General features: G+C 40.8%; 1 long non-coding RNA gene across 7 annotated transcripts; it reads right to left on the reverse strand.

The window, feature by feature from the left end:
* Positions 1 to 1,982: 1,982 nt before the first annotated feature.
* Positions 1,983 to 6,383, reverse strand: LOC147898796 (uncharacterized). Of its 7 annotated transcripts, none has more exons than XR_015541548.1 (5): positions 6,245 to 6,383; positions 4,622 to 4,760; positions 4,463 to 4,531; positions 4,182 to 4,340; positions 1,983 to 2,395 (listed from the first exon to the last, which is right to left on the reverse strand). It is a non-coding gene; the product is annotated as an uncharacterized LOC147898796 (long non-coding RNA). The 7 variants fall into 7 exon arrangements; XR_015541547.1 differs by having other exon boundaries at positions 5,019 to 6,383; XR_015541545.1 differs by having other exon boundaries at positions 4,622 to 6,383.
* Positions 6,384 to 7,035: the final 652 nt, after the last annotated feature.

A 7,035-nucleotide genomic window follows, 5' to 3' on the forward strand; every position in this document is an offset into this window, starting at 1 on the left:
CATCAAGATTAAACTTGATGTCAGATAACTCAAAATGCTCTTCATTGAATTTAGATGTGAAGAGATGGTCTCCCCCCTATCCAATCTTAAGTCAAAAAACTAGATAAGCAAGCTATACTTAGAGCATCTTCCCTGTGCTCCAAATACATGCTCAAGATGAGTCCATGCAGCATGAGCAGTCTCACATCTATCAATGTGATGAATAAAGGAATCACTTAGACCAAGAGCAATTATTGTAAGAGCTTTTTCATCTTTTGGAAGCCATGAAGCTTCTCCTTCTCTAGTTGTAGGTTTAGTTTCTATTTGCTACCTTCCATATTCCCTTTTTCATGAGAATAAACTTCAGTCTTGTTTGCCAAGTGTGGAACCCCTCTCCTTCAAACTTATCTATTTTCAATTTGGAAGCCATTTAGGAAGGTCTTACCAAATTAATAACAGTGTCTAATCCCTTTACAAAAGGTCAATCTTTCTGAACAAAAAAATCACCTTCACCATATAGATGCAAATTACAAGATAAGAATTCTGAAAAACCTAATTGTTTGGCATAATCATAACCAATTGGCTTCTCCCACAACCTCTTAACTGGAGTCTTTTTCACCTTGTACTTTGTCTTTGTAGTCTTCTTGATTTTGGAAGAGCTTTGAGAACTTGAGGTTTTGGCATGTTGTCAAGAGATTAGCACCAACTGAACTAACATTCTCTACACTGAAATGACATACTTTGAACTGATTTTTGAAAGAATAATCTTTGAACAGAGTGTTTTACTCCTCAAGCATTTAGTGTAGCATAAAAAACTCCAAAAAATACACTAGAGATGCTTGTAGAGTACATGTAAACTTGAAGGATGAAATTTAACCAAATGAGAGCAGCTCTTTGAGGGCTTTTGTTGCACAATCAAAGATATAGGACTAGAGAAGACCCAATACCAAGCTTGGGCGAAATGTCGCATCAAGTTGCCATAGCTAGAAGCTCCAAAGTCAACTGGTTTTTTCGTAAAGTACGCCTCAATTATTGGAGCATTTGCCTTCATATTTGAGCTATGGATAGCTCTTGGTGTCGCCCAACTTCCTCTAAGAGGAATTACCAAAATGTACCTCCAACAGGTCGCATTTGAAGAAATTGTGTAGACTGTATATATTATCGGCATGAGCTGTAGGAGCACTAACTTCACAATTCCTTCAAGGTGGACGTGCGCCCTAGTGAGGGGAAGCTACAGCAAAAAGGACTAGGAAAATGGTGGCTTGTAGGTGGAGAACAAGCCTAAGGAAATTCAGGAAGGAAGGAGGGAGAGAAAATCTTCATTTGGTGAAGATGAAGAATCTAGGAGAATCTTAGTGGAATCCAAGAAAGGCTCAAAGAAGAGAACTCAAGGAGGCTCATGGAGGCTAAGTGGCTCCATGTAGAAACAATGAGACACAAAATGTAGTTGGTTATTTATAGAGTGGTCACATATATAGGCAACTTCCTCCATGTAGGTAGATCCCAAATCCACAATCATCTCCTTGATTATCTCAATCAATCACCTCCTATGATCACTCACTCATCACACCAACCTAACACACCTAACTAGAACCTTCTAGCACACCTACACTCGCACACTTCTTGCATTGGACTCCAAGCCCATAGGCACACACACACACATCAATTTGCCCCATTAGTGCTACTGATTAATTTCAATGACATGGCATCAATAAGGCGTTCACTGAGCTGTTACATTCACATCACATAAATATATTCTGCTCCAATTGATTCTTTCACGTATCGGATTAATTTGGGAACAATAAACAACAATGAGCCAAAAACTTCTCAGCAGAGGTATGGAAATGAAGTAAAAAATTAAAAGTGTACAGTGTGCTACTGATTAATTTCAATGACATGGCATCAACAACATGTTCACTGAGCTGTTACATTCACATCACATAAATATATTCTACTCCAATTGAGCTGTTACATTCACATCACATAAACATATTCTGCTCCAATTCATTTCAAAAGAAAATTGAAGGTACAAACAGCAGCAGCAGAAAATATGTTGGGACAAGTCAATGTTTGTGAGGCAAGCTGAACGAACATAAAAGTTCGAACAAACTTGTGGACACAGGTGATGTATATAACATTGCCCAAACAAAAAACATTGGTTTTCCATGTCATTGGGAATCCACTTATTACATTGCAAATTATTCGAGAAGGAGCTCAAGCAACTCGCTCCTTGTACTATGCAACATCATCATGCATTGGGTTCAAACGCTATGATGGACCCAACACTGTTTATTGTGAAGCTGCCACTAGGCTTGATGTCGAGCAACAGCGAACAAGTTTGCACAACGCTAGTAGCATGAAGTTCCAAGAATGGAGCGTCTATCTAGAGAAGAGCGTCCACATGGTTCCCACAAATCTGCACAGCAACATCTGAAGCATTTGGCAAAAGGATCCGTCCAGTCAAGCAGGGAGTTTTGACTATACGTTGCACCAAGTCACATGTAAAACAAAAAGGGCGACCTAGCTCACGGCTAACTTGTACGCCTCCACATGAAGCGCACTGGTAGTCAATAAGCTGACCATTTAGGTGTGAAATGAAGCACGCCCATCACCTATTAAAAACACGAAATGAATCATTCAGACAAAAAGCATTATGTATGTACTTCAAAACCTTCGATTGTCAACACATCATACCTTCCGCCCGTACCCCAAGTCTGAAACTTGGCTCATGAATGCTTGCTACTACAATTCCTCTCTTTTGCCCATCTGGGGTCTCAGCTAGAATAGTAAAATCAATAAAACCCAAGGAATTTTTTCCATGCATGTAGGAGACATTTCTGAGGGTGTACATGACAATGCCCTCTTCATGGTATTCCTGGATTAAGCGTGACAATACATTCTTCCGCTCGCCAACAAAGTGTGAAGTTGAAAGAATGTTGTTCAAAAATCAGATTAACGACTTTGATGGAGAGCTGTTGTCTCACAAAATTATCTATGACAACATACTGATACTTACAATAGCTCGGTCTTCGTGCAACGGCCCATCTGCTATTGTCAAACTATCTGTGTCAGCATTTATTATCACAAAAGCAAATGATAGGAGATGCCCAAGGCACGTAACAAGAAATTGTGGTCTCAGGAAGCATTCTAAGAACACCTTCGAAAGGTTCTCCTCTAATAACATTCATAGTCGCATCTACATGTTGAAGGGACAAGTTGCATGTTCCACCTTCACCAATAGTTTTCTTAACAATGGTGGGGCCCTAAATCTGGTAGGAGGAGTCAATGACTAGGTTATCTCTATATTGGGGCACATACACATGTGGCACAACCAAAGTGACTGTCATTATCAGTGAAATCGGCCCTCAAACATGTGGGATATAATGCCTCCCTAGCCTTATAAGTCCCATATTTGACTAAAAGCCTCCCCTCAAATGCGAACGGGAATCGTATGAACTCAGAAAACTCTACAATTCACAGTACTGGAAGTGAATTTCCACCTCGCACAAAGTTTGGTGGAGCAGCTAGCACTGTTGATGCACGCTCTGGTGCACTCAAAGGAGGCTGACAAATGGACCTAGCTACAGGATCACGCAATGAATTCACCTCCTCAGATAATTCCTGTTTCACTGATGAGTTTTTAATGGCTGCAAGCCAGTGTACAACCGTGCTAGATGAAGTTCAACGTGATTAAAGCATGTTGTGCAAAGAATATTGTGCCCCACTCATATCATCACTTAGGCTGCAATCAAAGACACTAGTGCGAGCAACAGAATGGAATCTACACCAATAAATATTCGAGATAATGGTACGCAAGAGGGAATCCGATTGCAAAAGAATTTGAATTCCATGTCAAAAGTGAACAAGTGATCATGTATTAAATGAACGTTGTTTTGGACAACATACAGGACCTCATAACTGTCCACTATGTGAAAACAACCAGTTCACTACATAGGACAACATGTGCTCACGATGATGTTCTGTGCAAAATGCTTACTACATCTATTTCTAGGCTCAAAAGCGCATTAGAAACAGAAAATACTGCAGTCACTATGACCTATACTTGCAACCATAGCCTACGGTTTCTGTAAAAAATACCTGCAGCAAAAATCACAATTGTGGACAAGTGTCACTACTTTTTTTACACAACATCTATCGCTGCCATACAACAGCAGATTTCCCCAAAATATCTATGTGACTACCTTCAGCGTAAGCTTGCCTAGCCGCAGCAAGAAAAGCTTTCCTTAAAGATTTCGCAGAGCTAGATTTCTTAATTGCACCAATGTTTGAAATGCCACCGGACTTCAAAGCCTTATAGTACGGAGTCAGAGCCAAAGGTGCATTGGAGGAAGTTGTATCCTCTAATGAACAGAAAAAATAAGCAATACGTGTGTAAAGAGATGATCAGCACATGCTTGAACTTACTTTCAGACATTAAGGTTAATATAAAAACATGTCCACCACAAATGATCAATTGGCATACCTTCAATATTGGTCATTGGAAACTTGGATGATTGACAAACTTCTCATGCGGTATTGAGTGGTGATAAGCCTATAGAATGGGAGGCAATGACCATTGCAATAAAACAAAACTAAAGAGAAAAACAAACACACATAACTAATGCAGATGGATTGCCCTTACCCTTGAAAACGTTGCTACCCTCATTGCAACAAATGTCAACATCCTCCAGGCTCTTTACCCTTCCAAGTGTCCTTCTCCCTTGATTTCTCGTAATACGATGGAATGCCTTCCACAAAAGAACGTGACAACGGGCTGTAGCCTGCAGATTCTTCAGTAAGAAATGGGCAGAAAAGTAAATACATGTCCTCATTCCATGTAAATCCTCTGCCCCAGTCAGTCAACAAGCACCCTTACATAATGCAATCAAAAATAAATTCTATGTGGTTTGTCAAGAGCAGAGGGAATAAACCACACAATACCCATGGTTTGCACATAAATATGTATCCTCCTCTGCAAGCATGCAAGCAGTTCATAATGCACATGAAAAAAAACTATTAAAAGACAAAGGGACACTAACCCTCTTGAAGCATAGAGAAAAGTCTCTACAAATCTCGTAAACGACTCAAACATTACAAATCTCTACTGCTCAAGGGTAAGTGAGCCAACAGAGTGAAACAAAACAGTCAGATAGTAGTGCTGAGTGAAGCACGCAGAAATTAGGATAGGCCTTCCTCACAATTCCACAGTTAACAGCTGCACCCAAGGAGTTCAATACGCTATGAGAAAAATTGGGAGATCGAAAAGAAGCTGAATAAAAAGTACAGGTTCATTGCGCTATGCATTAGGCAAGATCACAAACATTATGTCGTTCTGGCATATGGCAACGTGTGTAAGTAATAAATGAACAGCACATGGTCAACAACGAGTACCAGTTTAGGCTCAGGATGCCAAAATTTTATTTGCCAAACGCTAATACCTTATCAAGAAAGGAGCAAGATGAAACATTTCGCTCCTGCTTCCTTTGCAATCTTCTGCTCTACCGTTCATTCTTGGAAGCTCTTGGTGGGCATCGCATGTATAGTTGTTGGAACCGCAAAGGATTGCAAGAGCTAGTGTAACGATACCTAGAATGTTTTCGTGTAATCACATCAACAATCGAACAGCTTTTTCTGGGAATTCTTGCAATCGTAGGATGATTGCCTGTCTTGGACAACTGGCAGAAATCTTTGGTTGGCTACCCAATATGCACGAATTGCTTGAGAATCTGTGACATCTACACCATTCTCGGTTACTCACGATCCTTGTAGTTTAATTCTGCCTCACAGCTCAACGTTCCCAACCCTTGCTACTGTTGGAAGGACGTTTCGTGTAGCTCGGGTAATGCCCATCTCATTGCTGGCATCTCCCACGTCCCTTACCTTAACCTCTCCAACAACCGTTTGACACAAAACATCCCAGTCGGATTGATGTTCGTATCCGAACTAAAAATTCCTTGAACAAAACTATCCACACAGGCATGGCTCAGAATAGACAGCGCCCAAGACTACTATTCATGAATCGCAATAGCATGAGACTCTACAGTTCTAGCATGATCCAACTCGCAGACAACGGAGAAAAATAACAAAACGAACCGCTGGACTCCGAACTCGCATCATACGGTTTCTCATTCGACTTCTCTTGTTGATGGTTTCCAAAGTTCTTCTCCAAATATGCGGGAAATCAAGACAAAAGAAGGGAAGTAAGCAAAGGAATATCAATTTGAAGTGAAGGAAGATGAAGAAAAATGAACGAAAAGTGCGAAACCTCTCCCAAAAGTAGTGCTTTCAGTATCAATGGCCTCTACAATGCTCTCGGTTGTGTTGCTGGCCGCCATAGCTTGTACGGAAGATAAACGATAGTATAGAAGTCATGCAATGAAGAAAATCTTGGCAAAACGGAACCCCACAGTGGAGGTACCAAAAACATGAAGATCAAGAGAGACCAGTCAAACAGCCAAAGACGATGTCATGACATGATTAGTGGATCATTCTAGGGAATCTGTACATTACCCTATGGTTGTCACAAGGTAAACTAGCCAATTGAATATAATAAAATATGCACGTTTGCATTAGGTCCTAGGATGGTTAGGAAAGCGTAGCATTGTGCATGGGTATTGCATTAATCAATGGTAGGCATAAGGAGTCATAGGTTAAGGGTAGAATAATGGGGTATGCCCAAAGGATGTGATCCCAAGAGGCATGAGGGTTGTACCTTCTCGTGTCATTCATGGTGTGTGAGTATGGGCATTTGCATGCATATGGATTGTGGCTTGTGTGGAGCATGTAGAGAAGTCTAGCAAAAATACACTCATGTGGGTACTCCTTCCACCCCATTTGGAGGGCCGATCTCCTTCAATTTATGCATCATCTACACACATGTGCATCCCTGCATTCAAGATCGTGACAAGTAATATCAGAGCCAAGATCCTCTGATAGTGAGAACCTACCATGTGGAAGTTGCAACAGTCGCTAACATCGGCGTGAAGTCATCAATGAGAATCAAGAATCACCATCAAGAAATCACCAGGGGGCTTCCTTTTTTCTCTCTGAAAGTCG

Source organism: Dipteris shenzhenensis, chromosome 9 (assembly GCF_047967505.1).
Source record: "Dipteris shenzhenensis isolate YYH24624 ecotype China chromosome 9, Dip_SZ_1.0, whole genome shotgun sequence".
Taxonomy (NCBI): Eukaryota; Viridiplantae; Streptophyta; class Polypodiopsida; order Gleicheniales; family Dipteridaceae; genus Dipteris; species Dipteris shenzhenensis.